The sequence below is a fragment of the Poromitra crassiceps genome (genome assembly GCF_964638095.1).
Source record: "Poromitra crassiceps genome assembly, chromosome: 12".
Lineage (NCBI taxonomy): Eukaryota > Metazoa > Chordata > Actinopteri > Beryciformes > Melamphaidae > Poromitra > Poromitra crassiceps.
In genome coordinates, this window is record NC_139632.1 from 38,247,838 (window position 1) to 38,270,878 (window position 23,041).

At 44.7% G+C, this 23,041-nt stretch overlaps 1 protein-coding gene across 2 annotated transcripts in view; it reads left to right on the forward strand.

Moving 5' to 3' along the window:
- Positions 1-11,604: 11,604 nt before the first annotated feature.
- Positions 11,605-23,041, forward strand: part of tbl1xr1a (TBL1X/Y related 1a) — a 61,091-nt gene continuing 49,654 nt past the window's right edge. For both annotated transcript variants that reach the window (XM_083647602.1, XM_083647601.1), the window contains exon 1: positions 11,605-11,722. The gene's annotated coding sequence lies outside the window, so the exon portion shown is untranslated. The remainder of the gene's footprint in view (positions 11,723-23,041) is intronic.

Sequence of the window (23,041 nt, forward strand, 5' to 3'; positions counted from 1 at the left end):
GCTACCGAGACTGTTTTAAATCGATTAAATCGATGTCATAGACATGATGACATCACTTATTGCTCAAGTGACATCACTGATGATGTCATAGACATGATGACATCACTTATTGCTCAAGTGACATCACTGAGTGCGTTTACATGCACACCAATAAACTGTTTATTAGCGGATTTCTGAGTTACCTGATTATTCAAGTGGTCATGTAAACAGCATAAACCGATAAGCTTTATCCGTTTATGGTCATAAACGGGTTATGAATAAACCGATAAACACACCTAGGTTTCTGGGCAATAATCGGTCTTCTCTCTGCATGTATACAGCATAACCAGCTTTCTTTCGGGTTTATACATCTGCGCATGTACACGTTGCGGGAGAGAGAGGCAGCTGGAGACGCGCGCCGCTCACTCACTCACTGGCCCCTTTCTGCTTCTTCTCCCCGGCCATGGCGCACCACAGCCGGCTTGATGAGATGAAGGTGAGCAGCACGGAGCTCCTGCAACAGGCGTTTCCCGACCTGCTGCCTCCCCGTTGCTGCACTGCTATGTTGTAATGTGGATACAGGAGATGACGAATATTTGTCTCGATTTGCGAATAGAACGACGCATTAATAAAACGCATTGGACTCAGTGTGCAAGCCGTGATCTGTGTGTGATGGGTTTTTTCAGATGACGGATTAAAAAGATTTATACGAACAAAACGTAGCCTACTCAGCTGTTCAAAACACAAGTTATCCGCCACTAAAGACCTTAAAGGAACACTCCGCCCATTTTCAAGCAGCTTTGTATCATTAGAACATCAGTAATATATCAGAAAACTGTAAACTGTTTTGAAGTCTGTCATTTAATTTGACAGTTATTGAGTGTTAAAGTGTGGACCAGTGACATCACTGGTCCACACTAACTCAAATTAATAACTCATTAACTCAAATCAACTCTCAATAACTGTCAAACTATTAATCATTCATCTAGTTTGACAGTTATTGAGAGTTGATTTGAGTTAATGAGTTATTCATTTGAGTAGACCAGTGACATCACTGGTCCACACTTTAACACTCAATAACTGTCAAATTAAACGACAGACTTCAAAACCGTTTACAGTTTTCTGATATACTACTGATGTTCTAATGATACAAAGCTGGTTGAAAATGGGCGGAGTGTTCCTTTAATTCTCTCAGTTTTCTGACAGCTATTTAAATTCAGTTGGGTCAAGATCTGTATCGTTCATGTTATTTGACGTGCTTCAGTCGCCTGCCTGTCTCTGTGCGCTTGGTAAAGTTGGAAATATATGACAGATTCACACTTCCAAAGCGACGCCTCCCGACAACGAGATACAAACTAATTTTCACCTAAACCATCCTCCTAGCCGGACAAGAAGTAATGAAAATGTGATTTTGCATTTTGCAACTTCTTTTGTTGTTTTATTGCGGAATTACCGCTGCCTTCTGGAGATAAATCCGACTAATTGACTGAATCATGTAAACCCGGGTTTTTCCTATTGTCGGATTATTAAAGTGCATGTAAACGCAGAAATCAGATTATTGCCATAAACTGATTATTCTCAGTTATCCGTTTATTGTCTGCATGTAAACGCACTCACTGATGATGTCATAGACATTGTATCTATCTATCTATCTATCTATCTATCTATCTATATATATATATATATATATATATATATATACACACACACATACACATACACACAAACGTGAGTGCGAATCTTCCTTGAGCTTACTTCCAACTTTATTTTACAACAAACGCTGCCAACTTCCGGCATATATATCCCCCATCCCCTGACCCCCAGTTCTGGTGTGAGAGACATGTACCAGAAGTTATTTTGTGATGAAGCGCTGTAATTCAATCCCGAAAGCAAATTCTGAAATGGTCTCCTTCTTGCCTCTCCAGTGTGCTGGAGAGGCAAGAAGTGACCCGCCGTTACACACTTCAGTTCACTTCCTTTATGTTTTTGTGACTCAACATTTCACATCCTTTCTGGTATCCTTGGTGTTTATTATTAGTCTGCAGATTGCTAGATTTCCATAATGAAACTGATGGCACTATAGGGTGAGGTGTCAGGTGCATGAAGAAAGGATTTAGGTTTGGTTTGGTTTATTTGGCATTCAAAGCAATTACAGATACACATATACTCAAACATTAAAATAGATAATTAAAAAGAGAGAGAGATGAAGCTGGGAAAGGGCCTGCTTATTTCCGAGGGGGTCCAGTGTGTACAGTGTACACCCTGGAGAGGCCAGAAAATAGACTGAAAACTGACTGAAATAGACTTTTCAGTCTATTTTCTGGCCTCTTTCAATGAATGGGAGGTAAATATCCGAGAGCTACAAACTCATCCAGGTGCATCCAATCTTGGGGAATAGTTTAACCTTTAGATTCTGGTCTTCATGGAGTGCCAAAAAATCTGCATGTTAAAACTAAGTGGAATGTTGCTTTAATTTCGATCTGCTCGACATGTGACCGTGGACATGCCTCCATTTGCATATTCATCACCTCAAGGTCACATCGCACAGGAGTCCATTAATCTGCGTTTTAACGTGGTGCTGCCGCTTCTATACGTGACATGTCTGTCCACTTGTAGCACGAGGGGGCGGGGGTAGGGAAAAGGGGCGGTAGCTAGGCATATGAAGGTCATAGGGAGTCGGGATTCGAGGGGTGGGGTAGGGGTAGTGGCTAGGTGGATGTGCCTAGTGGGAGAGGGGGGGGAGGGACTAGGAAAAAGGGGTCGTAGCTTAGGGATAGGAAGGTCGTACAGGTCACCGTTTTTGTCCAGGTAAACAACACATATCAGAAATAATGGGGGCAGAGCGTAAACAAACACAGACTTAAGTGCCACACTGCATGGCGCTTAAGTCGTCTGTATCCGGCCAATATTGATGGCATTAATTTGTAGTAGTAGGGGTGAGAATCAAATGAAGCTAATATCGCGATTCATTTTTCCACTCCACGATCCGTTCTGTCACATTTTTGCACTGCAGTATGTTAGAAAATATATCTATATATATATCTATATATATATAGATATATAAAAATATCTATATATATATAGATATATATGCAGTATGTTAGAAAATATATGGAAATTCAACATATTACAGTGCAAAAATGTGACAATACGGATCGTGGAGCGGCAAAATGAATCGCGATATTATAGCTTCATTTGATTCTGCTGTAGTAATCCCAAATGAGACGGCTTGAGGTACAGATTTTGAAGTCCCGCTGTACCGTTTCCCTAAGAAGGGTGGGAATTGGAGTTTAAACGTTTTTTATTTCAATGGCTTATTTCAATTTCAATTTTGGAATTATGAGTATTTGGATTCTCACTGGAAGCTGACTCCTCTTCAACCAGAATCATCTAGCCTTGACGATTTGCTGGATAGATTCATACAAGTCGGATTTGTTTACCCATTACAGCCTTTATTTTTGGTGGTTTGCCCTCCTCACTAGAAGACCGTCTCTCGTTGTCGGTCTCACTCTGGAGCAGAGATGCTCACAAGTCATTTTTTGCAAGTCCAAGTCAAGTCTCAAGTCTTTGGTCACAAGTCCAAGTCAAGTCTCAAGTCTTTGGTCACAAGTCCAAGTCAAGTCTCAAGTCTTTGGTCACAAGTCCAAGTCAAGTCTCAAGCCTTTGAGGGGCAAGTCCAAGTCAAGTCTCAAGTCTCTTATGGATGAGCGTTCTATTATCTGCTGCTACTCTACTATCCTCACTCCTTATCTATTAGAATACAGTAGCAGCAATGATTAGAGATGACATTAGTAGACATTTCCTCAATGTTAATGCACCAAAAAGAATTGTTCACAAGTCCCAAACCTTCAAGTCCAAGTCAAGTCTCAAGTCTTTGAGGATGAGTCTCAAGTCAAGTCTCAAGTCAGTGTGTGTGTGACTTAAGTCGTGCGACTCAAGTCCAAGTCTCAAGTCCAAGTCCCCATGTGTGCTGTGGAGAGTCTTTGGTGAAGTTGGATTTCCTAGTTGTAAATGTTAATGTGTAGGCAGTTGAGATTGGATCGACGCAGATATTAAAGCGACCGGTCCTCTCTCCGTCTTATCGACCAGAACGCACACTCACAGCTAGCTCTCTCTCTCTCTCTCTCTCTCTCTCGCTCTCTCTCTGTCTGTGTCTGTGTCTCTCGCTCTCTCTCTTCTGCTCTGCACACACACCCACATGGAAGCCCATACACTCAACATTCACGCAAGACATTTTTCTTTGTCTCCATCTCTCGCCTCGCTAAATAATTTAATCGCTTAACTGCAACAGCCAACCATGCTGTTCCAGTCTCCACCACCGCGGCACGGGGGTGACATTATAGCACGGTGGAAGCACACGGCCATTACTGGGAGGTCTTATGAAGATGTATGATGGAGTCATGCTTTGTTAGGACCTTGTCATTGTCAAAGCACTGAATATGTCAGGGGTGTAGTGAGGCATTACATCTCCCTTGAAATGGACATCGTACGATATCATTGTGCTGCTGGCGTATAGGTTTAGACTGATTTTTGAAGGCCGATACTGTTATCTTTATTTTCTTTTGGAGATTGAACAGTTGCTTTTTGAATGTCATATAGTTAGACTGATGGGGGGTTTTGAAGGCCCATATGATGCCAATATAGTTGGATTAAATATTTTGGGACAAAATATCAACCGATAGCTCATAAAATATTGGCCTATATTAGCCCAATATTTTGTGCCAATATTCAGTATCTTCAAAAAGGAATAGAAGACAATGCATTCAAATCCGGCAACAACAATATAGAAATACCTACACATCAAACATGTCAATACAAAAAAGGGCTATTATACTATGCAAAATGTGTTATCACATGAGTAGTAGTAGTCTTCATAGTTCGATACACAAAGAGACATACATTTCCTAAGTCAGAAATATTACTATATCAGGCCAAAATGCACGGAGGGTAGGACTAGGGTAAGAATACAATTCTGGCAGAAACACTGCTAGGCTACTTGAAAATCGTTGGGGTTTTTGGCAGCTGAAGAATTGACTGTGGGCAGTTGGTGTGTGTGTGTGTGTGTGTGTGTGTGTGTGTGTGTGTGTGTGTGTGTGTGTGTGTGTGTGTGTGTGTGTGTGTGTGTGTGTGTGTGTGTGTGTGTGTGTGTGTGTGTGTGTGTGTGTGTGTGTGCGTGCGTGCGTGCGCGCGCGCGCGCGCGCGCGCTCGCTCGCTCGCTCGCTCGCGTGCGTGCGTGCGTGTGTGTAGCCTATGTACAGTATCTATGGGGTCTCTGCTAGCTAAGAAGAGAGCCGGAAGAGGAGGTGGATAAAGACTCTTTATCCACCTCTGAGTGTCTGAACAACGGGACTCCGCCCCTCTCTTTATTAAAGAGAGGGGCGGAGTCCCGTTGTTCAGACACTGCTGCATGCTGGGTTCAACTGATACCTGTCTGGAGGCTGGGTGCGGTGATGTAACCGCTTTCAGTCTCAACGGTAAACTTCCTTCATTCTCTCCCTTTAATGCTTAGCAGATGGTGAGGCTGACGAGGAATGGGGAAGAACTACCACATGCATTCAAAGCTTTTATATATATATATATATATATATATATATATATATATACTGTATATACCGGTATATGGATCACGTGGTCTAAATCCTACATAATCTCATTGTCTGGCCACAGAATGGCTTTATTGGCTGACGAGTCCCATGCTGTGCGTTGGGTGTGACACAGGGGCCATAGAGAGGTAACTCATTAAGAGATGGGACAGATGACAAAAAGATTAGATGGTATTTTGTCAACGTTTTATAACTAGTTTCACTGCATTCCTCCTATTCATTACTGTAAAACACACATGCACACGCACGCACACACACACACACACACGCACACGCACGCACGCGCGCGCGCACACACACACACACACACACACACACACACACACACACACACACACACATTCCTTCATGACATCACAGTGGTAGAACTGACAGCACTGGATGTTGGTTTGGCACAGGAAGACAGCTCATTGTTTGATTCTGACTTGTTTCAGCTCCATGGTCTGTCCATGTAGCTGTATTCACACATTATTGTGTTGATAGGCTAAGCACTAGCAGTCCACAGTTCAATATGAAATAGTGTGGAAGTCTGGTGGTTCTCATATAATGTATGGATGGACAATAAAACAACTAGTCAACATTAAATCAATAACTTCTCAAAAATTTAAATATGCAAAAATATTGATTTTGAGTGACTGATGGGTATTTGTTCCCCCCCCCCCCAATTTCGATATAATATTGTCTCATCCCTATGTATTAGTCCTATATGGTTTCACCAGTGGGCTAGCTCATAGCTACGTTTGTGAAGCCAATGCGACGCCAATTGTTTCGAATGGCCTGCAGGGGGTGACTCTGCTGGCTGCAAAAAAAAAAAAAGTCTGGTTACAGGGAAGTGAACAGGCGCTAATTCTCACTTGATTTATGGCCCCAGTAAACACTTTCCTAAATGAGTTTATGGCCTCAATCGCCAGTTTCAAGTCTTCGTCAATACGGCATGATGTTCATTTAGTAAACGAAGGTCCAATTTCAAGCAATCGACGATAAAAATGACTATGTTTTGCAGCGTGATTGGCAGGTTGCCTCAGCCTGTTCAGCCTGCCCGTTGATCATGCAACTCGCCGACCAGAGCGGCTCTTCTCGTCCAAATTCACGTCACTTCTGGCTCCAAATAACCAAGATGGCGACGGTGAAAATAGCAACCTCGAGGCTTCAAAACGGCAAGTCCAAAAACGAAATGGGTGACGTCATGGTAGCTACGTCCATATACCATGATAAAACTTCCAGTAATAGCCGAGTCCCCAATTACCGCCGGGTCTCCTTTAATCGCCTGGGGGTATTAGCATAATAAACGCCCGGCCTATTATTAGAAGTTTTACGGTATTTATACGGTCCATGGGTTTCACGTAAGGTCGCAGTAATAAAAACAACAACATTTGTTGTTGGTAATAGATACTTTATCATACATAGTTCGAAACATTTGAAACACAGTTTCTCTCCCAGGGGAATTTAACCAAGTAATGCAGTTAACTTCCCGTTTCCCCCGGTAACGGTGCTGGAGAGTTAACTTCCCGTTTCCCCCGGTAACGCTGCTGGAGAGTTAACTTCCCGTTTCCCCCGGTAACGGTGCTGGAGAGTTAGCTTCCCGTTTCCCCCGGTAACGGTGCTGGAGAGTTATCTTAACGTTTCCCCCGGTAACGGTGCTGGAGAGTTATCTTCCCGTTTCCCCCGGTAACGGTGCTGGAGAGTTAACTTCCCGTTTCCCCCGGTAACGCTGCTGGAGAGTTAACTTCCCGTTTCCCCCGGTAACGGTGCTGGAGAGTTATCTTCCCGTTTCCCCCGGTAACGCTGCTGGAGAGTTATCTTCCCGTTTCCCCCGGTAACGCTGCTGGAGAGTTATCTTCCCGTTTCCCCCGGTAACGGTGCTGGAGAGTTATCTTCCCGTTTCCCCCGGTAACGCTGCTGGAGAGTTATCTTCCCGTTTCCCCCGGTAACGCTGCTGGAGAGTTAACTTCCCGTTTCCCCCGGTAACGCTGCTGGAGTTTGTGCTCAGAGGGAAAACATGGCTATATTTGTATGCCCGGCGTGGACAGAGTGCTGCATATAGACTGTGTGTTCTGGTCGCCCCCTGTATGAAAGCCATTACGCTGGCAGCGGTCTGCCTCGCCCTGCGGTGGCTCGCTCCACAATTGCCACTCTGGAGCGCGACTCCACATCGCTGCTGTGACTGTCTGTCCCTGTATTCATTCAGCAGCACATTCCCACCCAAACACACTAAAAAGCATGGGGGGAGATTGAGATGTTCAAACGAGTCCCATTTAAAAATGATTCCCGCAATATGAAATTGCCGGGCCCCCTTTGTAGCGCACACGTCCCCAGGCTGAGGGAAATGCATGACTGTCCCCTCTGTAGAAAAGCCATTTACCCATCCTCCACTGTGCTGTTCCTGCCACACTCACACTCACTCTACACACCACCCCAGGGCTCTCAGTCTGGGTGTGTGTGTGTGTGTATGTGACAGCTGTGTGTGTGTGTGTGTGTGTGTGCGCGCGCACGCATCTTTCTGTGTGTGTGTGTGCATGCCTTTGTGTGTGTGCACACCTTCCTGTGTGTGTGTGTGTGTGTGTGCACACCTTTCTGTGTGTGCGTGTGTGTGTGTGTGTGTGTGTGTGTGTGTGTGTGTGTGTGTGTGTGTGTGTGTGTGTGCGCGTGTGCTTGCATGCCTTTCTGTGTGTGTGTGTGTGTGCGTGCGTGCTGGTGTGCAATATGTTTACAGTTAATACGTCAGCCAAACGGTTTCCCCTCCTCTCCCCAATACCAATTTGGACTTGTTTGGCTCGCTTCGGCTTTATAGCTGTTGAAAACCTATAGTTTCCTATTGCCACTGAAATATACTACAATAATATAAACATAATGCATACGTCACCCACTGTCATGTGATGTGATGACTTAATTATCGCCTTTCTGAAAGGAGTCCTGATTTCACTAAAGCCTATGGCAAAGTCCCTGCGTCTCATAGTAGGATATTTACCAGCAGACCTTCCAAAACATTTCTGGTGATCAAGTGAAGCAATGACTGATGACTAGAGAACTATTATTAGAGATATTATTAGGCGGCAAGCTCAGGCTTGGACAGATGAGGCCGCGGAAGTGATACTATAATCTGTAGTTCCTCAAATGGCCACTTGACTACCAAAGCGAGTCAATCCCCATAGACCTCCATGTTAAAATGCCAGTCTTTAGGCTGCTTAAAAAAAACGATATAACTAATTTAACCTTTCATGACAGCTGTACGGGGGGGAAGGATTTTTTTATATAACTCATTTAAAGTTAAATAGACAATTAAAAAGGACTATGTTTTGCGCGTGATTGACAGGTCTGCTTTCCAGTGATCGCGCAGCTTGCTGATCATGGACCAATAGCAGGCGGAGCTGCGACTCTGTGGGGAAGCCCCGGCCTCGCGCCGTCTCGCGCGAGCTGTGTGAAAACCAAGATGGCAGCAGCCACACTTGGGCTTGCTTCAAAACAGGAGTCCAAAAAACAATGGGTGACATCACGGTGACTCTGTCCATATTTTTTAACTGTCTATGGATAGGCTATTAGTTAGACCGATAGGCCTATATGAGGCCAATATTAAAAATCAATTGGTTGAGCCCTATAGGCCAACGGTGTCTCATTGCAGGTCATGAAATAGTCACGAAAATGTAATCCATAGCCTACAGTAGATTTGTGTATACTAACAAAATAATGTGACAACGTTCTTACGTACACGTTGTTTACATGTCTTTATTACGTTATTTACCTTTCCACAACGTAATGTGTTTGGGCTACATGGACATGATATTTTCCCCCGTCACGACCTTGAAACCGGCAATTTACATGTTGTGGACACACTTGTGGGGGGAAAACGTGCCTCCACCACGACCTGAATTACGTTCCTTCACCACAAATTTGAAAATGGAAGTTTAGGCAAATAAAACAACTTGTGTTGTGTTATGGTTAGGTGACTAAAACAAGTGAGGCTGAGAAATGGTCATGGTTAAATTATAATAATATTCTGATAACATTTAAATGTGGCTTATGGTTGAAATGTAGGCTACTTTTAAAATGCTCAAATCCCATCCCCCATGCGCGTTCACCCCGACCACAACACCCTTTACTGGCCACCATTGTATTTCAATGTCACACTGCTTCCTGTTTACAGTTCCCGAGTCCCTGGAAGTAGCATCTTCTTATCCCAATTCTGTGCCAGTCTTCTGCCAGCTAGTCTTCTTCTGTGTTTGTGCCGGATGCGGCCAGCCATCACAGCACTCCACAGCGCCCCTCTGGCCTCTGGGTTCTATCTTGTGTTTGTTGTTGCAATAGGCCTATATAGCTTCTGACCAGAGGGGCGCTGTGGAGTGGTGTGATGGCTGGGCGCATCCGGCACAAACACACAATAATAATAAAAGAGCATTTCAGACAGACGGTATAGTGTCACGTGGTCAGACCCACCATCGACATCAGCTAGCTTCCAGCGACGGAGGGTCTGAATCACAAGAGACCTCCGGTGCTCCATCCAGATACTGGAAGCGAATTCTGGTTGGCTGGGCTGTGACAGAAGTTACGTGATACAGCGTGCCTCCCATATTACAATCCGGCAAGGAAACGCGTTGTGGAACGCTGTGAAGCACCATGCAGAGACTTAACTGTGAAGCGGTAAAATGAGTGACTAAAAAGTGGCGATAGGCTGTCTTGCAGGAAGAATGAGTGGGCAAAGCCAAAGTTTGCAGTTTTAGTCTGTGTGGTGGGCGTTTTGAGCCATTTCAGTGAATAAAGTTGATGTTTTCACCCGGGGTCTATTTAGCTGTTGCACACATTCCGAATGCACGAGGTCTGTGGTTGGTCAATTCATATGTCATATGCCTTTTTTTGTCTTGGGGGGCGGGCGTTAAGCACTTTTCAGAGTTTTGTTCCAGACGTAGATATCATCTACAGCTGGTACTGCAAGACAGAGGGTGAACTGAAGGGGGCGTGTGAGAGCCAGTACAAGATAAACAATGAGTTTTCTGAACTGTGAATCATGCAAAGCTCCTAGTGGAGGCCAACAATAAAATAAAAATACATTATATTAGCAAAATGTGGGCCCTTAAAAAGAAAAGAAAAATCATGTTCATGACCATACACAAATGTAGCCTATAGATACAGTCGATGTCTCGTCATAGACGCTGGGGTAGCTGGCTGGGGGCGTGGTCAGGGTGGGGTAAATCCCCCCCCGTTCTCCCCATTCAGCAGAGTTAGCATTTAGCTGCTAGCCCAGCGCAGGCAGATAGGATCAGGGATTCAACCCACACAGTGAACGTAACATCCAAACAGATGTCTATGTAGGCTACCTGCTTTTGAATCCCCAATCCTGTAGTGTAGAGCCGCATGATCATCCTTTGGTGATTCAGCCTATCGAGATATGTTTTTTTTTACGCCACTCGCGCGCCAGCTGTAGTATTTTGTGGGCGTTCCCACACAGACCGACTGTATCTATACATTACAATTTTGTGACTATTTCACTGCCATTAGGATGGGTTGAGTAAAGGTCTATACAAGAAACAAACAATAATATCACCCTTAAATATTGGCTTTCAGCCCCAAAGCATCGGTATCGGCCTTTAAAAACTCATATCGGTCTCAGGCTACCTCCAAATAGCGTAATATTTGTATATATTTTTCTAAATTTTTTAAGACTTACATAGCCGACCCCCGGCCCCCCTTCCCCCCCACCCCCTCCTTTTCCATACTGCGACACACATTGTGATGTTTATGTGGCTGGAGTGTGCTGCTTCCTGCAGAGACTGAGCTGAGCAGAGCAGAGAGGAGCCCAGGCCTGCCCCATTTGCGCCTGGCGGGTCAGCTGCTGTGTGTTTCAGTCTGGAGCCGTTGGCTGCTACTGAACCGTTTGGCTCTTTTCTCTGCTAGCGAGAGAACCTACAATCTAGACCCGACTGTCCATCCAGCTCGTTTTAAAGGGATTTTTAAGGTACACACGCCCGCCTAGCCACAACACGGCGGGCACTGGGGACTTCAAGCAGCGGCTGGCCGGGTCGGAAGGCCGTTATAACGCGTTTTTCCAGGTGAAATTAGAGCTAGAAAACAGCGGTTGGAGGAGGGGGAGATTCCATATTAGGAGCACAGAGGAGAAGGCACCCCCCTTGTGTGATTTGGAGCCTCCGGTGAGTGTTTTTACACCTTTTGACTTGATTATTCCCGTTATAAATTATACCCCCTCGTACAGTGGTGAGCTATGGCCGTATGTCGTGAGTGTGGGCCGGTTATGTCGCTGTTTTGTACCTTTATTTTGATGTTTTCTCTCGGGGTGGGGGATGGGCAGCGTCAGCGCGTGAGTAGGCGCGCGCGCACACACACGACGCGCGTGTTCGCGGGGCAGTGCGCGTGCGTGCGTGGTGTGCGCGCCCTCCCTTCCTGCAACTTCTGCTAGTTTCGAAGTAGAACAAATTGATAAGTTATTGTGTATTTCAATCTTAATAATGTCTGAGATTACATTATAAATAATTGTGAATCCAGTCGTATTAGAAATTCTATTACATTCTGTTCTAAATTTATTTAATTTTTTATTTACTTTTTATTTATTTACCTTTTCATATCTTGTCCTTTTAATTTTGCTTATTTTATTTTATTTCATTTATATTCTAAAACACTTTGTACCTGATTTGATAAGGTTATGTTACCCTATAAATAAAGGTTGTTATTGTTTTTTTTATTAACAGTCCTGTAACATTAGTTGGCTAGAGTGCTGACAGCATTTTGTCCCATAATTGTACTCACAAAACCTGATGTGTTGTGCTTTACACTACAGGCCCATAGTAGTTACAGTATTGCTACAGTTTAAGCTAACCTAGCTATTCAGCTTGGGATGTCTGTAACACAATAATACAGTAGATACAAAAATGTACTACAGAGCATTTTTTCCCAGTATCATGTCACAACATTAATCAAAGCTTACTAGAGTGCCATGCAGCTGGTTGCTCCAAAGCCATGGGCGGTGTGGGGGAGGGGTGAAACACACACACACACACACACACACACACACACACACACACACACACACACACACACACACACACACACACACACACACACACACTAGGAGGCCACTTGCCAACCTTGTGAAGCTCAACTCTATGACACAGTAGTTGCACAGTTCCACTACTATTCAGAATATGACAATATTCCGATTGAGATATGGGTCATGTAAATGTCCCATTCCGTTTGGATATTCCGAATTAGGCCTTAATATTCAGTATGTAGTATTTTCAGATTTAGACGTGTGGGTTATGCCGATATTTTGGGGGTTTTAGGAGCATTCTTTAGCTCATTCGGAATATGCGTCTCAATTCGGGGATTTTACCGCAGTTTGCGACACAAGCTGACATTTCAGGAGAAATACACCTACTTAACCATTACGAAAGACTTGATATCAACAGGTTTTTGAATATTGGCAAATATCGCAGGATGTACGTAGGATGTACAGTACGTCATGGGGACGTTTTACGTTACAGTAGGGCTGGGCGATATACGAGGGATTAGCCGAGCAGCATTTTGGTAAACAAACCGCGTCACTGAGTGGCAACGGCAATGGAACCCTATGGAGCCCAAGTGGCGCGAGGCTTGAATGTCTGACTCTAGCCAGTTAACTCTGTTTACATTTTTTAAACTGCGACAGTTCACACAACTTTAACACGACATGCATATATTATACATCAAACTTTTGAGCTACTTCTGCTCTCACTCAGAATGTCAAAATATAAGCGATGTCATGTATCGTTTTTGAGATATTAACGTTTGTTTGGCACAACTCATACTATTAACTGCCGCGGGGTTCCACATTTCTGGGTGTCAAGTGACGTCACGCTGGTTCGTCCTATAGCTAAAAAGTATATCGATATAAAATATTTCATATCAGTCGATATCGATAATTATTGATATTTTTATTGACCCGTTTTTATTAATAAAAAAAAGACGAGAAGAAAAAGTTTGCATTTAATCACTTCATTTTGAGCCACCTTATTTTCAAGTCACACAGGTAATTGTAATGCTAACACTGTCACACATTCACGCTCTTAGTGCAGGCAGTCATTTTCAGACATGGTGAGGTTTTATTTTGATGCCATAGCGTTGCCAGCCTTATCAGACAAGAAACGTTTGGTAACGTGTATTTCAGTTTCAGGGTTGAACGTTCAGTGAATGAGCTGCCCCGCATTCCGCAAAGTAACATTGCAGACGTCTGCATTTGTGAAATTGGTGTGTAACATTAACGTTAATGTCCGTTGACTGCGTGCTCAACGGTAATATTTAAAACACGTCAGTTTACGTTAACATGAATTGAAAGTCACATTGAATTCTTTGTAAAGTTTACAGACAACGGTGTTGTGCCTTTTATTGACAATTTCCTCCACGTCTTCTCCCCCCACACTTATTTTCTCTTCCTTCTGTGTTGTTGTTGTTTCTTCACGTGTGGTGGGTGCTGGGTGAAACCAAACGTGCTGTTTGCGTCACTAGCACTGCCCATTGTCAAGGGATATGATTGGCTGTTTATGAGCTGGGGTGGGTGCACACTCGGGGTTTGTCTGACCTGTCTGTTAAACGATTGGCTGTTTCCATGTCACTCGTAGCACGCTCCATTAACAAGGGACATTTTTTTCATGCAACAATGCTATCGAACTTGCTATCGAATTTTATGGTATTGATGAGGTTTTTATCACGATATATATTGCTATCGTTTTATCGCCCAGCCCTAGTTTGTTTATTGCGTTGCATGTACGAGGAGATCCGCAACTTTCTTTTAAGAGGGCACCGTGGCCAGTTCAAAACAGGGAATGCCAAACGTGTGGAGAGTTAATTTTAGAAGAGGCATTACAGCCAAACTGCGGGGCATCCACCGCACTGTCTGTTTGACCATGGTATTCCTGCTCTGGATGATGCCCCTCGTGGCACTTGGTGCCCTATGCACAGCGCGTGGGGTGCTTGTGCGTAGTCGCGGCGCTGGTGCTAAGATAAATCAGTGTTTCTCCTAGGATGGAGTTGTAGCAGCGCGGGGTGAATTTTTGCACACAAAAAATATTTTATTCTTGTCCTGTGTAGTAGGAGATACAGTCAATACAATTGTATTTGGCAATAGGGATCTACAGAATTCCTATCATATTCCAATAGTAATCCTATAATATTCCTATCATATTTTTTACAGTGTAATTCAACAGCGGGGGGCCGCTGCTGCTGACTGCATATAGGGGAAATACTGTAAACAACAGGAGGGGCGCTACTTTCTACTGCACGCAGTCTAGGGTTGTCAAAAGTATCGATAAAAATCAATACTACAAATTTGAAATGGATACAATACTCATTTGCAACAGGTATCGATAGTATCGATAAGTATCAATACTACAAATTTGAAATGGATACAATACTCATTTGCAACAGGTATCGATAGTATCGATAAGTATCAATACTAAAAATGTGAAATGGATACGATACTCATTTGCAACAGTATGGATACCAGCAGTGCTTTCTCTTAATGGAAAATCAAACATACAGATTTTTCCCTCCCTATCACTGATGGGTATCTGTTGCTTCAACAGGCTAAATGTGTTCTGATAGGCTGATGACTAGAGCAGAGGTAATCTGCTGTGTTGTGATAGGCTGATGACTAGAGCAGAGGTAATCTGCTGTGTTGTGATAGGCTGATGACTAGAGCAGAGGTAATCTGCTGTGTTGTGATAGGCTGATGACTAGAGCAGGGGCCCTAGATTATGGAGAAGCATACGTCTGTCTTTATTTTCATGCCTCTTGATGTGTTGTCATTTCCCCCTCCGTGGTATCGAAAATGGTATCAAGTATCGATATTTTCCTGGGTATCGGTATCGAAGTAGAAATTCTAGTATCGTGACATCCCTAGCACGCACACAGAAGAGAAGGGCATCCATCTTCTCGTTTTACGCTCGGGAATATGGCGACCAGGTGAATATCCCAAAAATGTTGGCGTGCTCCTTTAACTTTGTAATAGTGTCACATTTTTCAATGACAGAAAGTGCTGTGTGGTGCAGCCGCTTCTGTAAGTGACATGTGTGTCCGTGTGTAGCAAGAGATGTCATCCATTCGTAGCCTAAGCCCCTCCCCCTGGCTTTACAAGCGAGCGAGAGAGTGCGTGGTTCCGTGGTTGAGCGAGATCGAGAGTGAACAGAGAGAGTTAGCGGCGACGTTATCGTCAACCTGACATGAACAGATTAGCTGATTAGCTTGCTGAACTTGCTAACGCGTTCAATCACATCTACCTCTGCAACCGAACTACAGACTTCAACACGGTTTGCACCACTGGAATCAGTGTGACTTGTCACTTGTACTTGTAAATGAAGCTCAGTGGCTAAGGTCAGTGGCGTATTGAGCCGCCAGTTACGCAGCCTAAGGGCACATTCAGACCAAAAGCGTTTTTGGAGCTGCCAGCGTCTTTCTGCAATTCATTCTCTATGTAAGGACGCGCTAGACGTGCTCCTCTTTTAATGAACGCACCTGGCGTTCCAGCGCTGGTGGCGTCTGTTGTTTTTGGAGGAGCGCTGTGGGCGTTTTAAAGCTGAAAAAAGTTGAACATTAGAGGAAAAGCGCCCTGTTCGTCTTTTCCTCTCCTACCTTTTCTCCTCCCGAGGGATTTTCAACCTCCGCTGCTGCCAGAATTGGCAATAATCTGGCTTTCATGTTGACAGTGAACAACATCAAACAGACAAACCTAGCTGGCTACCGTCCTTGTGGTCGTTGTGTTCTGATCTGTACTGCACGCCACTGCAGGGGAAAACAAACGGAGCACAAAAAAACCTCTCCGTACGCTGTGTTTTCTGCACAATGGAAGCGCCCTCGACATGATTTTCATAGCGTTCTGACTGAAAAAAAACGCGTTTGGTGTGAATGTCCCCTAACGCCGTGTGTCCATCTAGCTTCTTTTTCTGACCGTTAAACGCTGGAAGTACGCTGGGGAGCACTGATCTCAGCGCACAATATGCAAGGAAGCAGTCTGAAAGTAACGTTAGCTCAGTGCGGTAGCTAGCTTGATAGCTGACAGCTAACATTAGTTAACAACACGCATACAGTGATTTAGCCCAACACTCACCAGAAATATTAAGTGTCTATCTAGCCAATCTGCTCCCACAATTGAGCCTTTCTGTCTCTGTTGTGATAGTTTCTCCATATGATTAGTTGCCAGAAAAGGAGCACCCGACACCAGCGCGTCTTTCTGAAAAGTTAAAATATGTTCAGCTGGGAGCCGGCGCACAAAAACGCCAGAACGCTCTGAAAATAGACGCTGGGCGCAGCGCACTTTCTCTAGATGTCCATGTGCGCCCGAATACGCTCTCCCCTCATTGGAAACAACTGAAAAAAGACGCTGGAGCTTAGGAAAATAAGCCAGATGGACACACGACCTAACAGGCAATGTGCACCAGATACGTTAACGGCTGCGTTGTGGATCCGGCAAAACCGCCGGATCGACTCTCGCCCATGTTAATAGATGGGCGATACATGCGGTACGGAAAAATCACTTTATGTCCATGGTAACAGCAAAGGCATGTTGTTGTTTACAGGTTCTAGCGTAATTAGGCATTAACTTACATTTACATGATTATAGGAAAGTAGGCTATTGTTTCCGATATGTTTGTGTTTGTATGTCTAATATCCTTGTTTAGGCCTGGATTTGGAAACTAGACTATAATAAACATTATTTACGGATGGGTTTTTATATAAAACAAAGAAAATATTTCGAAATTAGCCTTAACTGCATTTTCTACCTGCTCTGAGCCCTGGATTATAACCAATCCAGTCCTTTTTACAAGTTTAAAAAGCTGCAGTTTATTTGACGGCAACCATTTCTTGGCACACACTTTTTGATAACATCAAACAGGGACACTATGGCCCACAGAGCTGCACATAACCTGTCATGCATTTTCTACAAGCATGATGTAGCCTATAGGGAGTAACAGGTTCATTCATATTGTCACCAAAACACACATTGGATCATAAATTAAACGTACTGATGTGAATCAGAATCAGAATCAGATATCATTTATTCACCATTATGTTATGTAACATATAGGAACTTGTTTTGGCATTAAAGTGCATTAATCTGCACTTTATGATGTTGTGATTAATCAATGGTTATGGTTCACACATATGCTCAGGTGCCTAATGGTTATTAGAGTTCACAGTATGTAGCCAAGCTGTGTGTAATGGCTCTGGCTCATAGGCCTAAAAGTCCCTCTCTTTGATGTTACCAGTATATATTACAAATCTGTGCACATGGTTTACTAATCCATGGGCACGGTTCAGGAGTCGATTGTAATAAAAAACCGTGCCCACTGAGCTACCATTTTGTTTTTGCACCAGGCGACCCCTGGTGTGTTCCACAGTTCTCCTTTTATAGATGAATAATGCTGCGGTTTGTTGAATATTCACTCCTTCAGCACAGAGATGTGTCAATTGCTTTTGTCGTTCTTGTCAATGGACTAGTTTTATAGAGAAATAGTGAAATAACTCTTGCGATGGTGCAGTGTGCCGTCTGCCCCGCGGTGCTTACTGTACTGAATTTTGAGATTTCGAGTTTTGAGATTCAAGTCAGAATTCTCAGATTAAAGTCAGAATTCTGAAGTATACTATGTGACATCACTGATGAATCGAGTGACGATGTCACTGGTTATATTATCGATGGTGTACCGGAATTTGCATGTCTCGGGTCCGTCAGAGTAGGGTCACGAGCCAAAAAAGGTTGGGAACCCCTGGGATAAGCTCTTCCATATGGCTCCGACCATTTCAGTCGGAGCGGAAGGGAAATCCCCTTCCTCTTCCTGCGTGTCCGCTCGCTCTCAAATGCCTTCAATCACCGCTGTGAAACGACAACAATGCTAGCTAGCGGCCGACACGTTTGTGCAATAAAGCAGGCCTGCTCGGTGCTTTCGCTGGATGTTTGTAAAGATAACGGAACCTTTTTTCCTGCTATACCAGAGTGAGAGGAAGAGGAGCCAGACTGCCAGGCTGGTACAGCGTGAAACCGAGATAGTCTGGCAAACGAGAGACGATTAGAATAGTGATTGGCGCACGGAGGTGCCATCACGATGATGCCATGTAGAGCGTGGCTCTGTGGTTGATGCCTGCCGGCCATCGGAGAACCCTACTGTGATGACAAGAGAACACGTGAAGCTCCGGCAGGCTATCGTCAGAGGAGAAAGAATCAATGAGCCACGATATCATGGCACATGGGGAGAGGAGGAGACCAAGTTGAAATATGGCCCGACCATGTTCTAAAAAGTCAGCTAGAAAAAAAGCGGACACTTTCCTGGTATCTTAGGAGAGGATGAGACGGTCAGAGAGGCTATGGGAGGACAGGAGAGCAATGCCTCCTGAACATAGATACAAGTTTTGCTCTTTTTTATTTGAGGAGAGTGAGCTGCTACTGCACAAGCAGTGTGAAACATCGTATTGCCTCGTGATCTCTGCAGCAAAGACTGTAAGCAACTAAGCAAAAACAACAACAACAACAACACAGATACAGAGACCCAAATCTAGTCCCTTAATATCTGACAGCGCAGACACGTAGGCCTGATAAAACTCATTAAAGGGGCCATATTATGCATTTCTTCATTTTGTATCATATATATGTTGTTACAATCTTGGATGGTCATATTAAACATGGGCTAAGCTTCAAATAAATAGGTGAAAGTGTTTTAATGTTACCCCCATGAACCCCCCCTCCCTCACATGAAGTCTCGTAGACGAGAGCACATGGATTTGTGCGAGAACATAGTTCTAGTGACGTCAGGTTACCAGGGTGATGACAAGCCTAGCCCGGGGCCGGCAGTGCGCGCACGCCATAGCCTTCACCCGTCCCCCCTGCCCTTCCCTTCCCTGTTCTGACTGCTCCAGTACACTGCCGAATTGTCAACCTAACCCGCGTCACCAGGCTCTCTCCAACCTGGCTGTCTACAACAGTAGTCTCATGGAATAACGGATTTCAGACCGCAAAAACAAGGAGACGACTTGGAAGTGAGCCAGGATGTAGGACTGAAGTGGTAAGTTCTGAAAATATGTGTCTCATTCCAGCATCGGTTGTACCTAGCAGCTAGGAAGCGCTAACGTTACTTACCGCCGGCTGGGTAACGTTAGCACTTGCTATTAGCCTAGCAGCGCAGCTGCCTTTCATAGACATGACCAACCGATGAATGACGAAGGCACACATTTTCAGAACTTGTAACGTTAGTCCAACTTGCTGACTTCTCCAAGTCCTCATTTTGGTTTGGTCCGTGTAGCCTTTGCTAGGAGAGGCACACTATAGTCACAAGCATTTGGGAAGTTAGCTAACTAGCTACATTAGCTGTTGTGTTGTGGCTTGAATGTGACGACAATAGTGTGAAGCTCCCCGGGCAGGGCGGGGAGCTGTAAAACAATTATATAAACGAGCAAGGGATTGTCAAAACGAATTTGACCATCGATAACAAACGTGACTTGGGCGTAACAAGCAAGGCTATCAATTGATATATCAACATCCCCCTAGCTATCTACAGCTCCGCTCGGCCCGGGCTGTGCCGGGACATTTCCTTCGGCGGCTGGCCGAGCAGGGCATCACGTACCGCGGCCAAACACAAAAACTCCTCGCGCTGCCCTCCTGGAGTATTTTCCGGAGGGTGGGGGTTCAGGGACAGGACCTAAAACAGAGCGTTTCAGACAGAGGCTGAACTGAAGGGGGCAGTGAGAGCCAGTACAAGATAAACAATGAGTTTTTTCAACTGTGGATGATGCAATAAGTTACTCTACTGGAGGCCAACAATAAAATAATAATACATTATATTAGCAAAATATGGGCCCTTTAACAACTTTGCTACACAGCAGATTAGCCCTGCTCTAGTCTCGCTGGCCAGCCTCCTCTCCCTTCCGTCCGAGGAGTCTGGCGCCGCAGGTCTCCATAGTCGGATTGCGATGGGCGGCGCTTAGCGGCAGTGCCCTTGGAAAATAGTTTCAAACAATCCAACTTGCCGTTTTCAGCGTGTAGCAATGAGCTAGTTTGCTAGCTAGTTTGCGTTGTTGTTTTCACTGTGGCGGCAGGGCACTATTTACAGCGACACGCAGGGAGGAGGGAGCGGAAGCTGCTCTGATTGACATGGTCGGAGCCAATGACAGAGTTTGTAATAAGCCGGGAGCGAACATCCAGCAGCGACTGAAACAGTCGCTCAAATGGGAGAGCAGAGTAGAGCAGGGGGAGGGTTTATCCCAGTTATGGAGACCTGCGGCTCCAGACTCTTCGGACGGAAGGGAGAGGAGGCTGGCCAGCGAGACTACCCCTGCTCTGGCAACCAGCCTATCAGAACACGTTTTTAGCTGAAGCAACAGATATCCACCAATGAAAAATCAGCAGGGCTAGAGCCTTTTCTGAAAACCGGAGAGTTCGGTCGAACACCGGGCATCTAGCAAACCTACTTGATCCGCTAGCTGTGTAAGGTTTGGTTTGCATTGGATATACATTGATTGATAATACGCAAAGTCAGACGCACGCCCGTCTACAAACCAATCAATGTCGGGTTTCGGGAGATGCAGCAGGAATTTTCCCTCCCCTATCATTGGTGGGTACAGTATCTGTTGCTTCAACAAGCTAAATGTATTCTGATAGGCTGATGGCTAGAGCAGGGGTAATCTGCTGTCAGTGCAAAGTTTTTAATGAGTTTTACCGGACCTAGATTATGGAGAAAGGTGCGTCTGTCCGTCCATCTGTCTTAACTCGATTTTTGATGTGTCTCGTCATCACGTGGTATCGAAAATGGTATCGAGTATCGATATTTTCCTGGGTATCGGTATCGAAGTAGAAATTCTAGTATCGTGACATCCCTCCCTAATGCATATGGCCCATCCCTCTTCAGTTTGGTGCTGTGAGAAGAGGCTTGAAACCTCTCCAGGCAAGGCTGATCTCACTGGTTCTCCTTGTTTGTTGTTCTCTGCTCTTCTTGGCTGTAGCTGACGTCAGAGTGTGTGTGTGTGTGTGTGTGTGTGTGTGTGTGTGTGTGTGGCCGTGGGAAGTGAGTGTAAAAGCCCCACTTGTAATCCAATCGGAGTGAGATGGATTTTCAGGGATGCCAATCAACTTGAATTTCAAACCACCTACAGATGTGGTTTCAATCCCATCTGTTTGGATTCCATGTTGGGTTTTTGATGTTCAGACTTGAGAAAAAAATACCAGTTTTCGTATTGGCTATGTAGCCTAATAAAATCAGACCTGAGCTGTCTGCCTGAACATAGCTTTAGTTGCTACGCTGTTGTTACTATGCAAAGTCATTATGTCCTCATTTCTATTCACCTGTCCCTGAGACAAGTCATACCTCAGGAAAACAAGTCAAATGTCAGAACACTAGTAGTAGATGCACAGCTGACCTTTGACCTGGCTGTGTGTATGATTGACACACTTCTGATAGTTTGGTGGCAACCTCAGCCATGTAGACTATTTAACTGGACTTGGTTTCACACTGGTCAACATCCAGTTACATCGGCCAGTCACTGTTGTCCACCTCCGATATGTTGGAGGGGAGGACAGGAACTTCAACAGCTTCAGAGGTGTCAGTGTGTGAAACCTGTACAGAAACTTCCCTCACCCAGCCTTAATGACATCACTGGTCCACACATCAACTCTCAAATAACTGTCAAACTAAATGAATGCCTGCAAAACTGTTCACATATTTCAGAACTAGTGTTCCTTTAAGAAGAGCTGCTAACTAGGGTTGGCCAATGTCTTCCAAATTGGCATATGACGATGTCCACAGCGAAACATGACGATGGACGATGACATTGCTGTTGGTGGGAGTGCGAGCGGAGAGGAGAGATAGTAGCTGTGTTTCCATTACAGTTTTTCGCAAAATAATTGCGATATTTCTACAACTTCGACAATGTACAATTGCGACTTGTAGGCGTTTCCATTGAAGTTGAGTTTGGTCTGACGGCGCACACACCTGAACGCAATTCCCCGTTACCAGCAGCTGCCACAGTGATTACGCACGGGGATCTGCCCCATATCCCGTCCCCAGCATGCTCAAATCCAACCAATGGTCAATGCATCACCACATGAAGTTACAACGCATATAAACAAGCCTGATTATCAATTCAAAAGAAAATGAGTGGCAACGTTGCTGACTGCGGTGAATGCAGTGAGCGCGACAGGCAGAGGAAAAAGGGTAGCCTAATACAACTGGTCCGATTTAGAGATGGAGGAGGGGGGAAAAGGCTGATATGGTGCAATAATCAGAATGTCGTGTATTATAATTATAACATTGCACCTGAAATGTGTGTAATGTATTACTCACAGTCACTGTATTCACTTCAGTCAGCAGCACCGCACCGGTGTGTGCTTTTCATCCCCTCATCTCGCCGCTGTGCCAAATGCGCGCACACAGGCAGCCTGTCACCATGGACCGATTTCTGCCATTAAACATGATCTATTTTCCCCGGCTCCGCTTTTGCAC